Consider the following 24403-nt stretch of genomic DNA (forward strand, 5'->3'; position numbering starts at 1 on the left):
TCACAGCGTTTGGAGAGACACTTGGTCCAAAAGGAAGGTTTCTGTTGTGAGCCAGTGGAGCTGTGAAATGATTCTCTCTCTATTCTCCCCCGATTCCTTTCAAATCGTTCAAAGGGGCTTCCAACCGGAAATGACTGAGCTCGGCGGCCATGCTGTCAGAGGATGTATTCTCCAAAAGGGAATGGGGCGTGTTGGTGAGTGTAATGTATGTATATTTACTTAATGATGAGCAATCAGGCTGCCATGACATTTCCAATATTCCTCAGAACTTGAGGGAATTGCGTCACAATGAAGAACATTGAGCATTTCCATGTAACATTACCTCAGCTCTGATTATGGCTAAAATAAGTGCTCACAAATAGGCTATGTATATACATATTTCAGATGCTTTACATTGTTTTATCATATTTTTAAAAATCTGCAGGTGTGGCGGCTTTTGTTCTTGCCATGGCGGTGCTTCGCGATCAATTACATGTAGAGAAAATCCTGTTTATCAAACAGAAAGATGTCTGCACGTAAAAAGCAACATTACACACATACCTATAGTAAATTGTTTGAGTGTGTATTTATGAGGAAAATAAACCACGCCTTCTCCAGTTATGCTCTAGTTTGTTTTGCATCACATTGAATCCAAGTCAAACATGTTGGCGTTCGTGAACGTGAAGTAAACATATTTGTACATTTTTTCAAAGTCCTGCATCAGTGTGAAAGCACTCTTATGTACTGAAACACATGCCTGTTCAGCACTTTTTTTTTATCGAAAGGGAGAGAACTCCTTTTCTTCTTTACATCTTTGAACTCTAAAGTGGATGTTCGCTGTGCAGACATGCCACCTGCCTCTGTGGTTTGTTTAGCCGCCCAGACATGCCACTTAGATAAGCTGCAGAAAGGAAAAAAAAAAAAAACGCTTCTAAACCACCGATTCGGCACAGAGCGCGGCTCCATAGCCGACGCTGTGACATCTCTCTCCCATCACTTTCGACCGGCGGCCTTCCAACGATTCTATTAGACAGAATGCCGCCATATGTATGTGAGCCCATAATACGGCAGTGGGAATTATACAGGCGACGGCGGCTTCCCTGTCATTCATAGACTCGAGGACAGGTGATGAGCGATGAAGATGAATAGCGTTCCATTGCGCTGAATGTCACGCTGAACAAATGAATTCTGTGGCAGCTTCCCATTATTACAATGAGCTCCCCCTCGTGCACCCACACACACTTTGTTTCAGCATAAATCATGTTAACCTTCTCATTTCCAAGTTCATTCATTTTTTAAGGTGCTCTTCCTCCCGTCTTTCCCAGCTCTGAGCCCTGTAAGATGCATCAAAGACATCTAAGATCTGCTGAGATTCCATTAAATCTCACTCTGCAGAATAGAGTGTCACATTTTTTTTCTTTCTTTTTTTTTTCCTGGGAATGCCAGCTTCTACTCTCTGGCATATCCAGAAGTGTCATTTAGTTGCTCGTTGCAGCATGTAAATGGCCACAGTAGGTCTGTGTGAATCTGTGACTAAGGGAAGCAGGAAATCTGTTGCAGTGCAGGTAAGAACTGGAAGGTTGAAACATTTCCAGACCCACGTTTGGACAGTGTGCGAGTTACCTACCAGAGAAACTGATTGTGACTTATTATTGCAACAATAAACTCACTGGGACGTAGGAGTAAATTTAAGATAAGGATAAGGTAGGGATAGCGTCCCATTCCACATTCTGGAGGTATTCTCTGGTAAAGTTCACTCTGTGAAGGTGAGCATTGCAATCTGGGATTGAGTTCAGACTTTGCAGATATTTTATTTGGCATTGAATCTCATTTCGATATATTTGCACTGAGATTGTGTCTTGCTAGGACAATCATTGCTGTTCAATTGAGACAGATTCCATTCCACACCGTCACACTAACGCCACCAAAAGCTTTTACCTTATTGGTGAAGCAATCAGTGCAGCATTCTCTCCATCTTCTCCACACTCTGATTTTATTACCCTACTGCCTTTGTCACCATTTGGAGACATTTTTGGATATTGTGTTCATCTCCATGTTCATGTTCCAGTGCACATGATTCCTACACCAGCTCAAATGGGCCTATTGGTGGCATACATATTGATTGAGGAAAATCCGTTGTGGATTGTTTGGGAGGACAGACTTTGGCCATATCATCCAGCAATCCTGAATCTGACAGCGAGAGGAAACTGCTATGTTGTGACGTTGTCTTGGAAAACTCTTTCTACTGTCTTTCTCAGACATCCACTTGTATTTAATTTGGATGTAGGCCAAGGGATACATCTAAATAAGAATATATGAGACATTTACTGATCTGGTGGTTGTTTTCTGCCACAAGCTAATAAGTTGTGGCAGGTTTAATAGAGAAGCTGGAGCAGCGGTTAGCTCTCATCGAAAGAGATGAGTTTCCTAGGTAGTTTATTAGTCATACTGTAGGTGTGACTACGAATATGAATATATAAGGAAGTTAATATATGAACTTGGGAGTCAATTTGAAGTGTGGGGTGATTCCAGTGTGGCATATTTAGGACACACATAGACGAGGGGTAAGTTAAGATTTTACTTTAGGAACAGAACAACTATAGCCTGGATCAATTCTGCTCGATTATAGTCTCACTGCGCCGCTCAGTCCGGGCTTTCTCCAATGACTCGAATTCGTCCAGTAGATTTTTAACCGGGCCAATCAGAATCAGAAGGAGAAGTTTTGAAAGTTGATTCCCTGTGCTATTTTAGAATTGTAGTCTGCCTGTAGCTTTAGCAGTGGCATTTCCAAATACTGAATTAACATTAACAGCCATCTAGTTCGGCTCGACACGTCTCTCTTCGCAGTGAGGAATGGTTGTCTACAGCGCAGACAATTTCCGGTAAGCTTCACAGCGTCAAAATGGCGCATTACGTCACGACCAAACATTAGTGACTGGGTGAAGTTTCAACTTCAATACACACATGTCCAAGCTAAAGGTTGTCTTTATAAACGTGTGGATGTGCTGCTTAGTGTTGTGCCAGGGGCAAACTTTAAGCAGTCAGTTGTTTTATTTGCCCTTCGATTCACATCCCACAAAACCCAAACATCCTGACCCCATAACGAATTCTGCAGGGGGCTACCCACCCAGCGCTGTCCGACTGCGACCTTGACCTAGTTGTTCTCATAAACAGTTGTTTGTTCTCTGTAGCCTGAGCTGTGAACAAGCAAAAAGAAACCCTGCAAAATCCTACAGAATCAAAGCAATATCAACAGAGAAACATGCACTTAAACTGATTGTATTTTTCTAATATAATTATATTAATTCTGTAAAATAACCAAACTTAGTATAGAGCTTAGTTATTCATTACAAACTACTACTTTCTGTTCCCTTTCAGTTAACTTCTGTGAAAACTAAGCTTAATATTATTCTGATCAGTGGTCAGATCATTATTCATTATTCCTCAAATGTGCATGAAAGAATCAAAGCTACACTCTAGGTTTGTTTTTGATGAGGGTGTAACATTATAACATGATATAAATCTCAAAAAAGTCCATTTCACACCCTTCACAGCATTGCCATTTGTACAGCGCAGATATTTTTTTCCTAAGTAGTATTTATATAAATATATCTCTGTTTCACCTTTAAAGCTGGGACTGTGCAAGAACATGTTGCCATAACTGTTCTGTTGTGTAAAAAGTGCCCCAGCAGAGAAAAGCAGTTGAAAATTACATGGTTTACCACTGTGTGGTACAAGTTGTTTTGCACAGAGTTATATTCTTAAGGGAATTACAGCATACAGGGATTAATTTTTTCATAACTTTTGATTTGGTCAGATTTCACTTGGAAAATATTACATAAAAGCATCAGACCTGTAAGTCACATAAAGCGCCAACATGTTATGTTGTTATTTGTGCCACAGTAATGGAACGCCACATGTTGCATAAAAGGTGCTTTCACAAAAAAACAAACAACAACAAAACAACTGCTTTGGGTGTCTGCCATCCACATAGTGTGGATTTTGGTGGGAAAATTATACAATTACAAGCTGATTGTGCCTGATTATAATATAAAAAGAGAGAATTTCTGTAAATATATGCCTAAAATAACAGCAACATGGAATTTGTCCAGTTTAGTTTATAAGAAGACTTCTCTTTCTTGAAGTTGCTTCAGCCAAGGAAGAAAAATTTCAAGAATCTCTAGGTTTATGTAGGAAGTGTTTTGACAGGATGAGCTTGTGAAGCATAATAGGTTAAAGATGTCAAGTGATATTATGCGTCCAGACATAATAATGCTCCTGGGCTTGTCTTGATGAAGCAGAAGACAAGCACTTTTGACACCAGCTGACCTAATGACAACATGGGTGCTTGAAGAGTGTTGTGACAGGGAGACTAAACTTGTGCAGTTCCTTAACTAGAGATGACAAGTTACCAGTGGTGGAGAAAGTACTCAAAAAATGTACTGAAGTAAAATTACAAATACACAGACAAAAATGTACTCAAGTAAAAGTAAAACTATCACATTAACATTTTACTTAAGTAAAAGTAAAAAAAGCAGTGGTTTTTAAAAATACTTAAGTATTAAAAGTAAAAGTACTTGCTGAATGCATTACCTAATCCCTAATACAATATCATTAAGTGAACCGATCATATTTAATTGTAATACATTAGAAATGTGCCATTTTAATGAACAATGCCACAGATAAAGTATGTTTACTCTTTGTAACATAGTTTAGACTTAAATATCTGATTCTATGCATCGTAATTTCAGGGATGGAAACATTTTGTCTCCTGTCCTAACATAGCATGAACTTCACTTTTTTTTGCCACTAGTGGCTTTTATTTTTAAAGAAATCCAACAGAAAGGGGATGGAAAGAAGGTGGGTGAGGGAGGACATGCAACCAAGGAGCCACAGAGCAGAGTTGTAGTCAAGACCACCTACCCAAGACCAAGTCAAGACCAGCACCCCGCGCTACGTGACACACAAAAAAAATAAGTTTTACCTTCAAAATTGCTTCTCAAATTGATCTGAAAGATCCACATTCCCATAAAACACCTAGATATTAAATACTTAGGGCTGAAATAAATTTAATCAGTAAAGATCCGTCCAGAAGAATCTGATCGTTCCTGAATGTCATATCAATGCAGACTTTGGTCACAGCGTTGTCCCATAAATGCGACACCTCAGTCAACACCTCCACACAATAATTCGGCGCATGAGTGACACTTTTTTTCATCGCAGATGCAACGTGTCTCAGTCAGTACAGCTAGCTTTGCTAGCATCACGTTCACAGATCTTACCTTTCTTTAAGCTTTCCTTCCAAGTGACCCTAAAAGTTGGACGAAGTCCCCACCGTCTGTGAAAGCGAACCGCTGCTGATTTTACATGTCGCCATATCTTATGGTTTATGCAGCGCTATTATATTACTGACGATTAGACAGACATCTTCTCCCGCTCAGAGGAAACCACTGCACATTTCTTGGAGCTCCGCGTGCGAGTAAAGGTGGAGGCGATGGGTGACAACAGACACTAAGTCACGTTATTGCTTGGATTTTACGGCGCCACCTTAAGACCCTGAACTTCACATTTTAACGGACAAAAAGCGCAACACGACTTGGATGTAACGAGTAGCGCGATGCTTTTGTAGAAATGTAGTGAAGTAGAAAGTACAGATACTTACTGTAAAATGTAGTGGAGTAAAAGTAGGAAGTACCCATTATTAAATCTACTTAAGTAAAGTACACATACATGAAAATTGTACTTAAGTACAGTAACGAAGTACAGTACTTAAGTACAGTGGTGGGAAGTAACTACTTCCCACCACTGCAAATTAGAATGAGTTTTAACAAATGAGCTTTTCAGATACTCCATGTTACTTTTGTCAAGCTAAACTGGACATATTCTTCTCAAGAATGTTTAAGCTATGAATAAAAGTCCAGCTGACCTTGTTCTTTTTGTGACATTCAAGAGTCTCAGACGTGTTTAATAAAGTCAAGCTAAACCTGTCAGGGTGAGTTTTTTTTAGTGGTGTTTGGCCACGTTTGGTGAATTTGTCCAACCAAAACACAATTAATTTCTAAAAGATCACACAGCTTGCAAAAGCCACAAAAATCCACAAAAGCGAACCCCTCTCTAATGTTCTTCAGGTCATTTTTAAATCGTAATGAAATTATCCCAGACAAAACTGATTTAATAAATTGGGCTGGCATTGTGAAACCAAGAGGGGTGTGCAGTTGAACTTAGCTGGGGTCGGTATAAAGGGTTACACGATAAATGACCATCAGAAAACTCCTAGACGTTTAATATCTGTTGCGTGTGACATCTTTGTTTGGTTCTGCTTCAAAGCTGCTGAGGAAACTCTAAAAAACTCAAGTCTATCGAGCTGTTCTGTCTTGGCACAAGTGAACGCAACTTGTCCATTCAGGGTAGATGGTGATACAAAATGTGCATCTGTTGCCTGAAACTCTAGCTAACTAGTACAGAAAGAATTGCTGTATCTGCAATACACAAGAAGGAACAATGGCTTAATCTTTCATAAGTCAGCAGTCCAGGGGCTTTGACAGCTGACTGGTTGGTGATTCATATGGGCGTTACGGTGGCTGGTTGACTTCAACCCCCTTTCACAAAAGACACGGACACTGGAAGTGTTTTGTGGAAAATGTGAAAGTCTCTTCACTAATTACTGTACTTCTTGCACAATACCCGTTGAAGCTTTCTAGTCTTTTGTTTGAAAGGCTGATGGATAGCAAGTGGATAGATCAGCGATTGCCAAGTCCTTGTTTATGTTGGGGGAATTAAGTTTAATGGATAAAAAGTTCATGGGTACAATATCCAGCAGTCCATCACTATGCAGATAAACTCTGGGACTCTGAGTCTCTTATAAGGGGAGTTGAAGTTATGGTAATTTTCAGAATCTGATTTAGTTCACAGCCAGCAGACAGTGTCTTTATCAAACCACAAGTCTTCCAGACAGCAATCGTTGTCCATGTGGTGATTTCAAAACCATGTGCTTATAGTCTTCACGTTTAGACCTACTGAGGCTTGTCACGTAAACGCCTCGTGAAATTTTCAATCGTTTCCACTCTTTAAGAAGCCTGGGAGCACGAAAGATGGTTTTTCTTGTCCAAAGGAATAACATCACAGTAGCCTCTCTGAGATCGGACCGTAAATCATTAATGCCAGGATCTCTTCTGGTTACTGATGAGCATTAAAGTGTCCTGAATCCCTCAACTTACGAGCCACTGTTCAAAATAAACATGGAGCCTGTTTGAAGAGATGTGGCATCTTCCCCTCCTCATCCTCACCTCCTCCTTGCTCATTCTGTTTGTTGTTTTCTTCCTGTGGTCCATCCAAGGTCAGAGAGGAAGCTTGTAACTTATAAATCCTTCATTAAGTACACTGTAACCTCACTTTGTGGTAAAACACAACATTAAACATGAACAATGTTATTAAAAGAAACTCAACGACGACCTCAGTAAGTTGAAATGTGACTTTTGGGAGAAATTTAGTTTAAAGTCATCACAAACCTTCATTTGACAAAAGGTCAGTCATTTAGTTAAATACGGAACCTAAAATCTGCAATCAACAAAGTTTTAGATGAGTCACTGTAAATAACATAAAGGTCAGAAAAGAACGGATTACTGATATTACAGCAGGATAACCTCAATAAGCACTGCAGTTTATTACATTGTGCAGTCACTGCATGTGTCTGGATTTAACTAGGATGTCTTCATGTTGTTTTAGTCTTTAAGAATTATTACATTCACTCCTGCTGAAGGGCATACAGCTCCCTCTACCTAGTTAAAGGCTACCTGAAATGATAGATCAAGCAGAGCGTTACTGTTTCATAACGAGGCCTTTTCACTTTAACTGCACAGATTGATTGGATTCATTAAAGATACATTTAAAGGAAATTTCTTTGAAATCATTCAACACATTCAGATGCAACATTATTTTTTTTGCTCTACTGAAAACTGTCATTTGCTTTATAAAACACAAATCTTTAGTAAATCCTGAAACTGCAGTGCTTAACTTTAATAATGTACCTGAAGCCTCTTTTTATCCTGAAAAAGTAAAACTGCAGCAGTAGAGTGAATTACTAAGTGGATTTTCCAGTTTTTTTTTATAACGTCTTGTGATTTTAAGTAATGCAGTATCACAAAGCAGACACTGTGAAAATGGGGAAGAAAAAGCTGCCTAATTAGTAAACCAAGCCTTCTTGTGTATATTTTATTCTCACAGTTGTTGTACAAGAGCCAGAGATCTTTGTTATCAAATATCAGTAAAAAAAACAACAACAAAAAAGCAGCATCATGTATTCCCATTTGGGTCTGGTAGGAACAATCCAACTGCTAAAAACAAACCAAAAAATAATCAGGCATTTTCTTGCAATAATTTAGCATTTTTTGGTGTCTAGAACAGTGTTTTCCAACCTTTTCTGAGCCAAGGTACATTGTTTTAATTGAAAAAATCACAAGGCACACCACCAACCAAAAACGTAAACAAAGATACTCTGTAGCCGCTTTTATATAAAGTCATTCTTATCAAAGTGTCTTGAATAGGAATCAAATAAACACAAAAATGTATTTTTTATCATATTTTACATTTATTTCAAATTGCACTTAACATGTCCACTTCAAAAAAATACACCTGAACAGTGCCACAACACTAATTCTCTTGTTTAAACGTAAAATGCTCTGTACCTACTGCCATCTAGTGATAATAAAATTATATGATTGCGCCGCTAGTCACTACTACAGCAGAGACACTCAAAGATGGCGTTATTTGCAGATAATTAAATATTCGTTTTTGAAAAATCTTTTAAGACCAATTACTGTATTTCCCGGACTATCAGCGCACCATTCACCGCACCTTCAAATGTTTGACCCCCCTCCTCCAACCCGCCGCCTGGAAACTTACATATATCAGCCTCACCGGGCTACAGGCCGCTGGTATCTCTAGCGCTCTCGGTTTTCCATAAGGTCCCAGCAGAGGGCAGCAGAGGGCTGCGTCCTAATAACTGCTGGATATATTAAGGACGCAGTTCTCCGTCTCCAAATCCGGTTTTGTTCACGCCGAGTTTACGTGCAGCGGCTTTATTTCCCTCCTGTACTGCCAGATCGACACTCCTCAACTTAGAAGCTGCATCATATGAGTTTGAAAACATTTCTCCGTCGTGCCTTCTGCTAGCATGTGCTTGTTCGAAATGAAAATTAGTGAGTTCTTCTTTGATTTCCAATTTTGACTTCCAATGATTCACTTCCTGGTAAAGAGCCCCCTGGTGGTTGAAGAAAAATCCACCGAAAAACTTGCACCGTGCTACAAGTCGCATGGTTCAAAGTGTAGGAAAAAAGTAGCAGCTTATAGTCTGTAAAATACGGAAGGTGAAATTGGATCATTTTCACGGCACACCTGACGATCACTCACGGTACACTAGTGTGCCGCAGCACAGTGGTTGAAAAACACTGGTCTAGAAAACGAGACATTTCAAAAACATACAGATTATGGCAGGGGTGTCAAACTCCAGTCCTCAAGGGACGCTGTCCTGCAATTTTTAGATGTGCCACAGGTACAAAACACTGGAATGAAATGGCTTAATTACCTCCTTCTTGTGTAGATAAGTTATCTGCTGCCTTGCTAATGACCTAATTATTCTATTCAGGTGTGGTGCAGCAGAGGCACATCTAAAAGTTGGAGGGCAGTGGCCCTGACTGGAGTTTGACACCTGCGGATTGTGGCATCACAATCAGCGGTCACTGTCCCTCATTTAGCAACCCAAGCCCAAACCACTTCATAGTTAGAAGACAAACACATTTGGCCAGTTGGTTTTATGCTGTGTGCGCTATACAATGGCTGCTGAAAAAGACAAATGTTTTGTTGTTGACTTACCATCCAGAAACCACTTGCTGCATTCTTGTTGGTGACGCAGGAGGCCCCACTTCTGTTTCTGGGTCAGACTCAGCATCAGAGATGTATCATTGCACAATTGCGCATCAGTGTAAACTTTGATTTGGGGGAAAGGAGTGTGGTCAGCAACAGCTTATTTGCATAAAAATGACAGTTTTAAAACAGCTGAAAGGAGCTCAAATGAGGCAAAACTGAGCAAATTACATTTCATTCTCTAAGAACAATTTTTGTGTAGAAAGTGTAATAAATATGTTTTGTCATGCCCATAGACCCATCCTGACTTGATTAAAAGGAAGCGTAGATTTACTGCAGGGCAATTCTGAAATAGTACCTGCTGGACCAGCCTAGAGTTTAGATGTCCGAGAATTGCTCAGTCAAAGTTCAGACCTATCCTTTCACCTCTACCCCCCAGTCATACAGGAGATTGTCATCCTTTCAATTTTAAATTCCAACAAAATACATAGGTTGTCGTGAAAAAACACAAACAGGCTCAAGCGGTGTGAATACTTTTGAAAAGGATGACAGTTCTCATCCTTTCAACAATCAGGGATTGTGTCTACAATATGTTTTGAAAAAGAAATGTAACCACTGATTGAAAATTACCCAAACGCTGGAAAAAAAGCCTCAGCATTTAGACCAGAGGAGTGTTTGTAGCTAATGGACCTTCACATGGTCTGAGTCCAGTGATCCACACAGACTCATATTGACTGAAGCAGAGTTATTGGTAAGATGCCAGATTACGCAGATGTGGTTTGGGAAAATCTTCACTCTGGAGAATCTCTCAGTAGCTTCATGTACGATTCTCACTTATATAACCGCAGACTGTGGAAGCCTTAGCTGAAGTTAAGAAGGATGCGACGTCTCGGTGTCGGGGAGGGGAGCGGTAACATATGGTGGGATTCATTAAGTGGCATATTTATTTTGTCTATGCATCTTGGGGCATTCATGTGGAACATACTTAATTAGACCAACTATATATAAAAACAACAATTGTAGGGATTACGTGGTGTTGGACTGAAATCATTTTTTATGTAAATGATGCAGGTACACTCTAAAATTTGACCTTACCTTAAAAAAAAAAGCTTGGAAACCAATTGCCTTGAAAAACGTAAGTATAACTATTAGTGTTGACTTTTTTGTACTTAGCAGTCTTGTTCAGTCTACTGAAGACCTTGTTGCATGAACTTCATTGTGTGAAGTTAAATTAACTTGGTTTAGTGAAGCTGTTTCCAGTTAGAAATAGCAAGTAAATTATTTGAACTTGGCTACATCAGGTTAATCCAACTTGTATGACGAGTACAGTTTACTTAGCAGAATCTATGAAACCGATTGCCTTAAATGAAACGACTACACCAAAAGATAAGTTCAGAAAACTCATGTTTATTTTTCACTCAGTGCTATCTTTGACATCTGAACAAAATGCCAATGTGGCCACATGAAATAAAAAAAACAGCTAACTACATGTTTACCCTCAGTAACAGTAATACCAGGAAGATACATCAGTGAACTTACAGGCTGAACTAGAAGCAAATCAAACAGCTTATTTTGAACTACAGCAGGGGAACCAGCCAACAATGGGCGCACAGGTGAACTTAAATACACGTGGAGATAATCAAGCAACAGAAAACAGGTCTGAACAATAACGGAGGAGAGGACCAACACACGAGGGTTACATTAACGAAACTGACCAAAGGCGAGCCCAAACCACGACAGTTATTCACATTGCTTGAGTTAAATCAACAGTATGCCACACAAACTCAATTTAAATAAGAATAGGTATCACCTTTTAGAGTGTTACTTTCAAACATTACTGTGTATGTCTACATGCCCACAACACACGACTCCTGCATTTGCAAACTTTATATAAATCTGATATGTTTAAACACACAAAGAACACAGACTACTACAAAACAAAAGCAGTGGAAGTAATTTAATTTGAAAAAGTGTCTACGGACCTCTCCCAAAATTAACCCCCTCCCTCTCTTCTACTACAGTGTTAATAACTTGCTTCTGTTTACAAATGAGTAACCCAAGTGCTAATTAACGTAAGATACAACATGTTTACGCTTACATTAATTACCAGTTAGTTATTTGACGATGCTGAAGTCAAGCCAAAACTGAGACATTTTGAGGCTCTGTGTAATTTACAAATGTATTTAATTGATACTGTTTTTTATTTTTTATTTTTGCATGAGCTGAGATTAGTTATTCATACAGTACACAGCAATTACCATCACTGTTAGAATATGAGCCTCCGCAGCAGCTCCACTGTTATCAGACAATTAGCTGGAAGGCAATGAATGAATTAGGCAGAACACTGTGGGGGTTCTGGGTGCTGCGTTTCAGACCAAAAGTTGAGCATAAATACCTCCAAAATGTGTGTTTGGTCTTTTAAAATTGCTTATAAGTGAAATGAAGGAAGCACTATCAGTTAGGTGGTAATGGCTTAAAAACAAACCACTGTAGGAATGGTAAATCGATAAATATTAACTGAGGAAATATTAGGATTTGACTTGAAAAAGTGTATGACCGTCTTGGTAAAGTATTTAGCACAGTGGAGCAGGAAAGGAAAATATATCCCTGCCATTGTAGTTAGACCACTAAATAGTATTTATTTAAGTTTTTGCAAGCTGAACTTCTACATCTTTTACCCTGTTACCGCAGTTTTACCCTGTAACACTTTAATGAATAAATGTAACACAAAAGCAATAAACAAAACAAAAACATCAAAAACATTTTGATGTTTTCATCATATAAAAGTGACATAGAGACAAAATTAATATTAAAAAAAAGTCGGCCTATATACAGAGAACATTATCTGTAAACATTTATACCTATGTATCTCATTTGTGTTCCATGACATATGCATATCCACCATTTTATTTATATCTTTGTTTGGAGATTCTAGCAACTATTAGAGCCCGTCTTTATGACAGGTTTCTGACCCGGGAAACGTTCTAAAAGAGGAAACTCTGAAATACCTGGACATTAAGAATATGAGTTTGCTGTACTCTGACAATAGGTCTTTTACCAGGATAGTGATCCAAAGTACTTGGCCAAATAGTCACAGAATTGGTTCAGCGGACAGCTGAACCCTGGATCACAACAGTACTTAATGCATTTTGTATTTATTAAAGGAGTAATGTTATGTAAAATAGATTTTTTCTTTTGTTGTTTACATCATGTTCTAGTGTCATTCCCTCATCAAAAACATGCCTGGAGCGTTGTTTTGATTCTTTCATGCAAGTTTGAGAAATCCTTAAATCTCCTGTGGCAACCATTCCGCTCCTTCAGACTAGCCAGCACCAATTAGCAAACACCTGGTGGAATTGTGCACATCTGCTGAGCTCATTAAGGAGCTACTTCTCAGTGCAATGCTGGTAAAAATGTTGTTGAAGGGTTAATAGAGCCATGTTGTAATGACTTCCTGAAGGTGGACATTCAGAAGGAGCAGGAGTTTTTTAAAGAGACAGAGGCACAATTTCAAGGCATTACATTTCTTTTAAGTTATATTTGATTTATGCAGGGTATTTGTAACAACTCAAGGTAACATAGTTATTTGATTGTGCTATAAAATGACACTATTGTGGCTCGAAAACAAATAATACTGCCTTATTAAAGCTCCAAATACCTACTGATCTACCCAAATTTTGGCTAAGAATATGCCCCGTTCTATGTCTACCCAGTCCAATAAAAATATTCTGGACAACCTAACAATTATACTTTTGTCAAGATCCGCACATATTTAAAAATCGGTCATTGCTTTTATCTTTCAGTCCGGTTTGTGAAAGGTTACATCACTGAAGAGCTTAGCAAGAGAGCAAACCCGCAAGCCATGACGGAGTCTACAGGTCCGGCTGCAACAATTTTAATCAGGAGCTCATTATGTCTCTCGCACAGAAGCCACTCAATCACATCTATTGATTAATTAAGTGCCAAGGGCGTTCAGCGGGGACCCAGGTGACAACATGCGCCCAGGGGACACTATGAAGGTCCAACAGCAGTACTCATTAAACAAATTGTACCAGGTCCGTGAAATAGTCAAATGTCGAAAGCTGGTGCATCTGCATAATTAAAAAAAAAGAAGGAAAAAAAGCAAATGGTTTCTCCTGATGAATAGCGCCAGTTCACCTCAAGGACACATTCCTCTGGTTTCAGGTGAAATTAAATCCAGCGTCATAAACCATGTAATATAATTTGTTTTTTCTTTCAATATCTTGTTTATTATCTTAAATGGAAAATCTTCAGTTCTGTGAAGATTTCTTTACGCTGCTGTACAACCCAGCAAGTAGATGATTTCTGAGTTCTGAGTTTTTATGTTGTGAATCTACAATTGCGTCAGCTCTTTCAAATTTTAAGATTTTACGGAAATCAGCCGAGAAGACAACTCAAGGTAACCTTAGTGAGTGATGAGGAAGAAATCAGTTCTTTAAAGCTGAATAAATTTAAATAATACAGCAGAACTGGGAGTCAGCTGTTGAATCAATTCGTACACTGCCCAGTAAATTGGTGGATTTGTATTCCTACATACCGTTTTCTCTTCAAAGATGTCAGAGCACAGCTTTATCTAGTGTTTATTTCTCATTGTTAGCGTGGTCCACTAATTCCACTCTAATGCTGACGAGTACAGTCGTCTTCAAGGGAATATTTTTACACATTTTGACATTTTATGTTAGATATTGGACTTCTCTGCATGGCCAAAAGTCAATATGTGTGTTTTTAACAGAAATATGTCTGGGTGTTGGAAAGGTGTTATGAAAGAGATGCATTCAGTTTTTCTGAAAGGTTTCAGCTAGCCATCATTGCATCTGACAGTCTCAACTCTGATGAAGTATCTATTATAATACCTGTCTCTTTTTAAAGTTGAAGCAGTTTTTCAGATTTTTAGTTCAGTTTTCTTCCTGTATGCTTTTTTATCCCTGAACAAAAAAATAAAAAAAAACTCCACTGTATCCACATTGAAAGTGTTGGCTTTGTTATAAATAGCCTTTTCCTACCATTAGGCTCTTAAAACTTCACCAGAACACACAGTGATGTGTGTACGATCTGACTGCTGCTACACTACAGCTATTCAAGAGTCTCATTTGTGGTAATTAACATAGATCGCCATGTAAACATGTAATACTTACATGTTGTCTGCTTAAGGACACCAATCTTTGAACAAAGGCCCAGAAGAAGCAAACCAAGCTCTGTCCATTGAAATCAAATAACAAAAAAAGGTTCTTAAAATAAAATAATTGCAAATCAGACGTTCAACTTTCTCAAAATTGCAAAAACTGAGAAGCCGGAAAAGTAGAATGCCCAGTAATCTAACCAAAATCATTCATTCATGTTTATCCATCTTCAGGACTGATGCGGTAATTACTGATTTTATTTAAATTATCCTTTTCATTTTGCGTTTTCCCTAAGTGCGAGTAACCTTTTCCTTGGAACTGCCTAGCTAGTTAACGGGCGTTAATTTGCCTCAATTATTATTCCATTGACCTTTTTTAAAGAGCCTTAAAACAATCATTGCTGTTTCATTAGGCTGTTTGGTCAGCCAATTTACATTACTTCTCAGAAATATGAGGAAATCTAAAATGGTATGCGTTTTAAAATAATGACTTGGCACAGACAGGACAAATCTTTTCCCGGTGTCTGAACGCTGGTTCGGGGAAAAGTCTTGACAGAGAGTTCAGGTGCATTGATACTGACTGTGGCCCATAGGACCCAAGCTTACTATTATGGATAGATTCCATTTAACATCTGAACTCATAACGTTTCTGTACCTGTCCTGAGTTGACATCTCAGCTGCATATCCATCCCGTAGTAGCGACTGTCTTTATCTAACTAGCCTTTAAGGAACAGTTAATCAATACCTCCCAGAGTGAAGAGCTCAGTTGCAGGAAAGTTGCAACTGTCTTCTTTACAGCTTTATTTACCACACTCTACCCGCACTCACTCCACTTTCAAAACAACAAGAGGCTGTCAAATGACACCCATAACTGCTACTTAAAGTCGCAGTGTGGAACCGTTATACAAAACATTTTTTTTTTTTTTTTACACATTTGTTGAAACTGTCACTATGTTGTGACAGTATGATGTGAGACAGATGATCTGTGGAAAAAAAATCTAGCTCCTCTGCCTTCTCCCAGTGCTAATTGGAAATAACCAATCAGAACCTGGAGGAGGGTCTTATGCTGTCAATCACCCTCCATGCGGAGCTACTGAACCCCCTCTCCTGATAGCAGTGTGTTAGTGTTAGTAGATGCCAACACTAATTAGCATGGCTACAGACAATGGCGGAAAAACGTTCATTTGCTTCTCCGTCATTAGCACATTGAGCACGAGTACACAAACTTGATTGACAGCACTGAGACCCTCCCCCTGGCTCTGATTGATTGTTTTTGTTGGATGTGGTTCATTTCTTCAGATGGGAGTTATCTGTGTCATGACATTGTGTCATTTTAACAAATATGTTTTTGTATAATAAAATATATATTTTCTATAAAAGTTATATACTGCAGCTTTAAGTTAAAGTTCAAAAACCTTTGTGGTTACAAACCACATCTTTCATTTAAACCTTTACAAGCCTTTTTTTTTTTCAAACACACTATAACAACCATGCAAACAAAACATTAAGTTAAATGTGGGTTTTTTTGTCTGTTTTTTCTCTGTAAACAGAACAGTACTGTTAAAAAACCCCTGCATTTATTCCTGCACACACCGATGCTGGCTGGGATGCATTTTGAAAATGTATTTTGCCTATTTTAAAGTGCCATTAGCGGCTCTTTGAGACAATTTATTCTCTCAGTATAACATTTACCAAAATACCTTGTAACAGGTATCACTGTAAAATCTCCTTCACAGTGATACCTCATGCATATTTTAAACATCCAGTGTTCACTGTGAAATATGATCTGGGACATTCAATGAATGAAACCTTGCCACTGTTGGCGTCTTTACACTGAAACATATATAGGACCACCATGATAGTGAATCAATATGATCACTGAATGCAAACATGTCACCATGAACTTCAGTCAGACCTTGTCGTCCTTTGTTTGCACTTTGGATCACCTGTCAGAGAAACTTTATTCTCCTCAAAGCTGAAGGATTCCATGTAGGAATGATTTGCTGGTTTTCTGTCAAGGCAAAAATGTCAGTTTTTCAAAAAAAAATTAAAAATTTATTGCCTCACACCAAACATCTAATTTTTCCAGGTTTTCTGGAAGGTTTAAAGGGGCAGTATCATATAAAACTGACACTTTCATATGTGTTTGAGAAATCCTTTAATCTCCCATAGCAACCATTCAGCTGTGGAAAATGCCTGGGTGGGACGTAGCCAGCGTGGAGAAAGTACTCAAGAAATTTACTTAAGTAAAAGTACAAATACACAGACAAAAATGTACTCAAGTAAAAGTAAAACTACCACATTAACATTTGTACTTAAGTAAAAGTAAAAAAGTACTGGCTTTTAAAAATACTTAAGTATTAAAAGTAAAAGTACTTGCTGAATAATACCTAATCTCTAATACAATGTCATTAAGTGAACCGATCCTATTTAATTTTTATACATTAGAAATGTGTCATTTTAATGAACAATGCCACAGATAAAGCATGTTTTTATTATGTTTACTCTCTGTAACATAGTTTAGACTTAAATATCTGATTCTATGCATCATAATTTCAGGGATGGAAACATCTTGTCTCCTGTCCTAATATAGCATGAACTTCACTTTCTTTTTTTTTTGCCACTAGTGGCATTTATTTTGAAAGAAAACCAACAGAGAGGGAGGGCAGGGGAGGACATGGAACCAAGGAGCCGCGTAGCCGAGTTTTAATCAAGACCAAGATCAGCACCCCGCGCTACGTGACAGAAAAAAAATAAGTTTTACCCATCAAAATCGCTTCTCAAATTGGTCTGAAAGATCCACATTCCCATAAAATACCTAAATATTAAATACTTAGAGCTGAAATAAATTTAATCAGTAAAGATCCGTCCAGAAGAATCGGATCTTCTGGACGGACCTGAATGTCATACCATACTATTGCAGACTTTGGTCACAGCGTTGTCCCATATTTGCGACACCTCAGTCAACACCTCCACACAATAATTCAGCGCATGAGTGACACTTTTTTTCATCGCAGATGCAACATGTCTCAGTCAGTACAGCTAGCTTTGCTAGCATCACGTCCACAGATCTTACCTTTATTTAAGCTTTCCTTCCAAGTGACGCTAAAAGTTGGACGAAGTCCCACCGTCTGTGAAAGCAAAGCGCTGCTGGTTTTACATGTCACCATATCTATGATTTATGCAGCGTTATTACATTACTGACGATTAGTTAGACATCAGAGGAAACCACTGGGTGACAACAGACACTAAGTCACGTTATTGCTTGGATTTTACGGCGCCACCTAAGACCCTGAACTTCACATTTTAATGGAAAAAAAGCACAACGCGACTTGGATGTAACGAGTAGCGCGACAGTTTTGTAGAAATGTAGTGAAGTAGAAAGTACAGATACTTACTGTAAAATGTAGTGGAGTAAAAGTAGAAAGTATCCATTATTAAATCTACTTAAGTAAAGTACAGATACACGAAAAATGTACTTAAGTACAGTAACAAAGTACTTGTACTTCGTTACTTCCCACCACTGGCGTAGCCCCGCCTTCGTTGACGCAGCTCCTCCTCAGAGCTGCAGTTTCCAAGCTTATGAGTTTCTGCCTCACAGAGCATCCCTCCCCTGTGACTCCCCCACTCAGCTCCTTCAAACTAGCCAGCAGCAAATAGCAAACACCTGGTGGAACTGCGAAACAGGAGAGCTCATCATAAGAGCTGTTAAAGGGATAATGGAGGTGAAATGCTGAGACGACTTCCTGAAGGCGACATTTTGGAAAGAGCAGGAGCTTCTTAAACAGACAGAGGCCCAATTTCAATTACAAAATCATATTTGATAAACATATATGCAGCATTTTTATAATAACTGAAGGTAAGATAGTGACTTGATTGTGTTATTAAATGGCACAATGTTGCTGGAAAATACATAATACTGCCCCTTTAAAAGAAGTCTTCTATTTGTTCCAAATGTAATTTAGAAATGTGAACCATAAACCAGTTATGCTTCAAATTTCCAATACCTTATGAATACTGTAAGTAGAGTTGAATGAGTGCTTCACAACCCTGGTCCTAACCATACTCTGCCTTTATTGTTTCAGGTGCTTCCCTGCCCACCTGTCACTAAAGTGCTTTGGCTTAAAGCCAGATTAGCACGACCCAACAGACTGTTGTGGTCAGCTTCATCCAGGTACTTACTATAAGATGTTTGGGTGTTTAAATACGGCCTCATTCTCTTAGATAAGCACCAGCAACAGCTGGACAAACCGCTTGCTAATTTTAATGTCGTTAAGGTGGGCAAAGACCTCACGAAGATCAGATCTGAAAAAAAAGCTAACGCACAGGTTCAACTTAATCCGTCACGCATTGTCTTTGTCATTTTTAATATTTCAATACAGAATTAGCATCATCAAATGAAAACTATTAATTAGCTAAGGGATGTTTTTTTTTCTCAATCATCCTTTAATGAGATAAAGTAAAGTTGTAAATAACCCCAACTTATTTGTTGTATTCCCTTTCTGCACTTATTGCATTTACTTAGTTTTATTTTGTATAATATATGACGAACTTCCGGTTTTTGATTTAATGCTTTTTGATAAAAGAGCTTCCACGGCAGCTTAACCGACAAAAGGAACGGAAAACAAGCTTCAACAAGGTTGTAAAATCTATCTTATTAGCCGCCCTCTTGATAGAGGCACAAGGTATGTTTATTTTGTAAATAAGAATATTTATTTTATTGATTGCTTGGAATTGTGCATTTGCTTTATTGTATACAAACACTAGGGCAGTGGTTCCCAAACTTTTTTTTCTGCGCTCCCCCCAGTGGTTTCCAAACATTTTCTGCGCCCCCCACCCCCTATGGATTAACGGGGGGGGGAGGGGCCATCGACTTCTTTGGGGGCAAAATGAATGTACGTAGCTGAAAATAGACACCAACATCAGTAGCCTACAAGGTACTTGTTAAGCTTAAGGTTCTGTATTGATATTAGCTAGTCATCTTTTAGCTAACATTACCTGCATCCAACAGCTTTACTCAACTCAGTCGGTTAGTTTGGAGGAAAAACTGTGAAAAGTTTTTTGCGTTTTGCTGGTTTGCTGCCGTGATTCTATCACAAACCTACGTAGCTCCGCACAGCAGCAGCAGGTCTCCTTCACAGGTGGAAACCCAGCGCGAGCGTCGTAGCGCTCATGTTGCGTTTAAAGGCGGCTCGGAAAAACAGGTTACAACATGTTAACAACGGATTAAACAGTTTTAACTGCTGATAAAAGTGACAGAGGACACAAATATGGGAAGTGTGGAAGACCCTACTGTATCAAATTTACATAGGAATAACAGAGAGTTGGCCATTCTAAGGTAAAAACCCAGCGCATACAGTGTTCATGTTTTTTTTTATTTTTCATCCAGACGGCTTCCCGCGCCCCCCCGGCAATGACACGGCGCCCCCCCCCTAGGGGGCGCGCCCCACAGTTTGGGAACCTCTGCACTAGGGCATAGTTTTGAGTTGGAGTTGATCATTTTAGTAGTGAACGTCATGTTGTGGTTGATACGTTACGGTTGTAAGAGCGTGTTTTTGTAGCTTACACTGTAAGTTTCTTTGTAGCTTCTTTTGTGTGTGTGTTTGTGCATACAGCGCTTACGGTGAAACTCAGGGTTTACTCCCAAAAACCTCACTGTTCATCAGTAAAGCCAAAATCCTTCATTTGGGGGCGTCTGCTACAAAAGTATTTGTGAAAATAAATGATTAAGCGAGAATTTTACAAAGCTAACGCACTATGCTTTATGTCATGCTAAGTTTACTCCAGGAAACGTATTTGGCAGCTAATGAATGATTCTGGATTCAGCTTTGATATGTTCCCACCAATATTAGATACATCATTTAAAGTTCTGACAACATAAAAAGGGAATCACATATCAAAAACTAGATGATTTCTGAAGAAATTTAAACGGGGCCTGCCAAAGTGTGCCTGTCAGTTGGAAACCAATGTATAGCATGTGGAGAGTCACAAGCATGTTGAGTAACATGGAATTACTCCATTCAGTATGTTAAAATTAGTGTATAAATTAAAATTTGCCAAAATGCTAATGTTAGCCTCAATGCTGCCAGTGGCAGCATTGAGGCTAACAATGCTGCCACTGTAAGTCAATGTAAGTCAATGTAAGACAACACTAGCATGTTGTCTTACATTGACTTCCTCCATTCAGTGTGCCAAACATGATTAATTAAAAAAAAAAAAAAAAAAGCTAAACAGCTTAATGTAGGTAAAGGGCTATGGAAAAGGAACTACCTGCTAATGTTTGTACTGATGTTAATGCACCGAGTTCTGATTTTAACTTTTGCAAAAGTAAAAATCAGATGTTTACTTCGTGACACTTGGTTACCAGAAAACGTGCTCATCTCTTAGCAACAGATTAGCAACAAATATTGGTATTGTTCAAAAAACATAAGATTTCCTCTGCTCTTTTGAAATACAACTAATCTTATACTAAAAATTCTGCAGTTGGTGAATTTTTGCAGAAAAGAAATTTTTTTTTTCTTTTTGGTCATTGGTGGTAAATATATTATAAAACAAACTTTCAACACAAAAGTAAAAATCTTATTTATACTTCGTGGCAGTTCATTACCAGAAAAAAAACACCCATCTCTTAACATGAAATTAATAACAAGTAATATTATTGTTTATAAAACATATGCTCTTTTGAAGGACTGCTTATATCTGCTTAGACACAACAAATTTAGAGTTGGAAAATTTTGCAAACGTAAAAATCAGATGTTTACTTTGTGGCACGTGGTTACCAGAAGAAACACATTCATCTCTTAGCAACAACAAATATTGTTATTGTTCAAATAACATATGATTGATTTCCTCTGCTCTTTTGAAATACAACTAATCTTAAGCCCTTTTTGCACTGCAGGGTCTGGCACACAATGGAACGGCATGCTTCGGTCCGGTTCCACCCGTACTGCAACCCTGTTGTGTGAGGGCGGCATCGAGGATGTACTTGACGTCATTATTTTTGAAACTAAACAATGGTTTCGATGTAGCGGCCGAAGCTCATTCTGTACTCGTTCATACTGTTTTACCGCTACCGACAGCTAATGTGGGGAGGGATGGTGACTTGAAGAAATGGCCGTAAATAACCCGCACTAGCATAGTTAGCTGCTTCACTGACTCAGTTGCTTTGGATATAGATGCTGGTTTTCTTCCCTTGGCTTTTTCCACACAATGCACACGTAAAGCATTTTGGGTTCTCTGTTCAAGTTTAGAATTTTAGCCAAATTCTTTTTTTTTTTTCCTCACCTGTCGATAGGCAATGAAAACAGGTTAATGTGTGATTCGGTTTAGTTCTAGTTAAGTGGGGAAATTCTCCGTATTACGGTCTGAAGCGCAGCAGCTGTGGTCATTTCTCCGCTGATTTGCAGCAACGCTCAGTAACGGAGAACCTCGAGGTTCTGGTTCTGATGGACTAAATGAACTCAGATATTTTATTTTGTCTTATAAAAAATTATTGCTGGCCCAAACATAATATAAATGATTAAAATCATGACTTTTATTTTTTTTAATTCAAATGAAAAATAAAATTCACATCACACCAAGCTAATATTATGTAGTTCTGGTGTTTTACACTGTTGGCGCAGAACAGCAGCTCAGACCCTGACCAGCTTCTCTGCTTTTCTCTTCTTTTTTACTGCCAGTTCTTCAGAGAAACGAGCTGCTAGCAGCGCTGTTAAGTCACGGTCATTCCATTACAAAACGTAACGATCGTTTGTGTTCTTGTCGCTCCCCGTGATTAAACTCACAATTACGATCCTCTGTACTGAGCAGCTCTCTGATAGCAGAAGGCGTGTGTGTAAACAAGTTTTACTAAGTATTGTATAATAATCAAAAAGAGAGATATAACTTCTATCATGAATATAGATTAGCCAAAAACCCTACAAATTACAGTGAAATACTGTTACTTCCGGTGGGCGCCAGAAGTAAGACCCATAATCGTTTCCCCAGTAAGCCTCCCAGGAATAAGGTGGATAGGGGGAAAAGTTAGTGACAGGGGGCCCTGCACAATTTTTCTTAGGTTTTGTTTTTTTTCTTTTTCGTTCAGAGAAATGGAAAAAAAATGGGGCCATGTTAATTACAAAATTAATCATATAGTGTTTTCTAAAATTGCTTTTAGCAGTAAAAATTAAATATTACCACTCCCAGACCAAAAGGCACACCTTTTCCCCTGAACATCACCCTGGATCCATATGAAATGGTTCGTTCCTGCTCAGTGACGATGTTCAGCAGCAGTCAGTTGAAGACAAGAACGACTGTGGCGGTTACTATGCTACTAAAAAAAAAAAAAAGATAAAATCAGGTTTTCAAAAAAATAGAGAGATGGAGAGAGAAAAAGTTAAGAGTGTCAATTTGTAACCTGGTTCTCCGAGAGGTGGGTAGACTGTGTGAGATTATCAACCATTTAGCATAATTAGCTTAGCTACAGACTACTGTTTGCGTCCATTTCACTAGCATTTAATGAATTAAGGAAATAAATTACCAATATATTCATATATTTAACTTGTCCCTGTACCTTTTGCCACACTTAACAGATGAGTCAACAGCAGCTCTAGCCCACGTCCCTCGCTCATCCTCTAAGTGAAATTAAAGCTGCACTATCTAACTTTTATTTAAAAAAAAATATATGTTTTGCATATTTGTTAAAACTGTCATTATGTTATGAAAGTATGGCATGAGATTTAATTTGTGAAAAATCTATTTCCTCTGCCTTCTCCCAGTGCTCTCTAGCAACAACCAGCCAGTGGCAGGAGAGTTTTAGTGCTGTCAAGCCATAATGTGGCTGCTCAACCTCCCTCCCCCTCGTTCTGTGCTATGCTGTAGCTAGAATGCTCATTCTAGTTAGCATAGTTACCAATGACAGCAGATAAACATTTTTCCTGTAATGATAAGTTGTTTCTTCATCATTAACACATTTAGCAGTGAATGAATGAAGTTGATTGACAGCACTAAGACCCTCCTCCTGGTTCTGATTGGTTGTTTTTGGTCAGAACGTTGCATTATTTTAGCTAACAATAGTAGTTCAGGAAGGAGATGGAGGAGATTGATTGTTTTCACAGATTATTATTTTGATGGGTCAGATAGACGCAAGAAATTGTAATAGTTGTTCCTTTATGTCATGGGGACCCTGGTGGCACCCCTTTTTTGAGGTGTAGAATAATAGGTGCCTTCCACGCATTGCTATGGCAGGGCCCAATAAACAAATTGAAGGCATTATATCAAACATGGATTATTTTAAAATATGGTCAATGGTTTGACACAGAGTTGCTTTGCTGTTGTTTCAGCAGCCGTTCAATGTTTGTCTTGTAACATGAACTGTTATGATGCAAAAAACTAACATTTTATCTGCAACTAAACATGAGGATATGGAGCCCGTTTTGTGAAACC

The 24403-nt window shown here is 38.6% G+C and overlaps 1 long non-coding RNA gene across 1 annotated transcript in view; it reads left to right on the forward strand.

Annotated features, from left to right (window-relative positions):
- Positions 1-24403, forward strand: part of LOC103134518 (uncharacterized) — a 94717-nt gene that overhangs the window by 111 nt on the left and 70203 nt on the right. Inside the window, exon 2 of the long non-coding RNA XR_475844.1 lies at positions 115-194. This is a non-coding gene — a long non-coding RNA (uncharacterized LOC103134518). The remainder of the gene's footprint in view (positions 1-114; positions 195-24403) is intronic.

This window comes from Poecilia formosa, unplaced genomic scaffold (genome assembly GCF_000485575.1).
Source record: "Poecilia formosa unplaced genomic scaffold, Poecilia_formosa-5.1.2 Scaffold17, whole genome shotgun sequence".
Classification (NCBI taxonomy): domain Eukaryota; kingdom Metazoa; phylum Chordata; class Actinopteri; order Cyprinodontiformes; family Poeciliidae; genus Poecilia; species Poecilia formosa.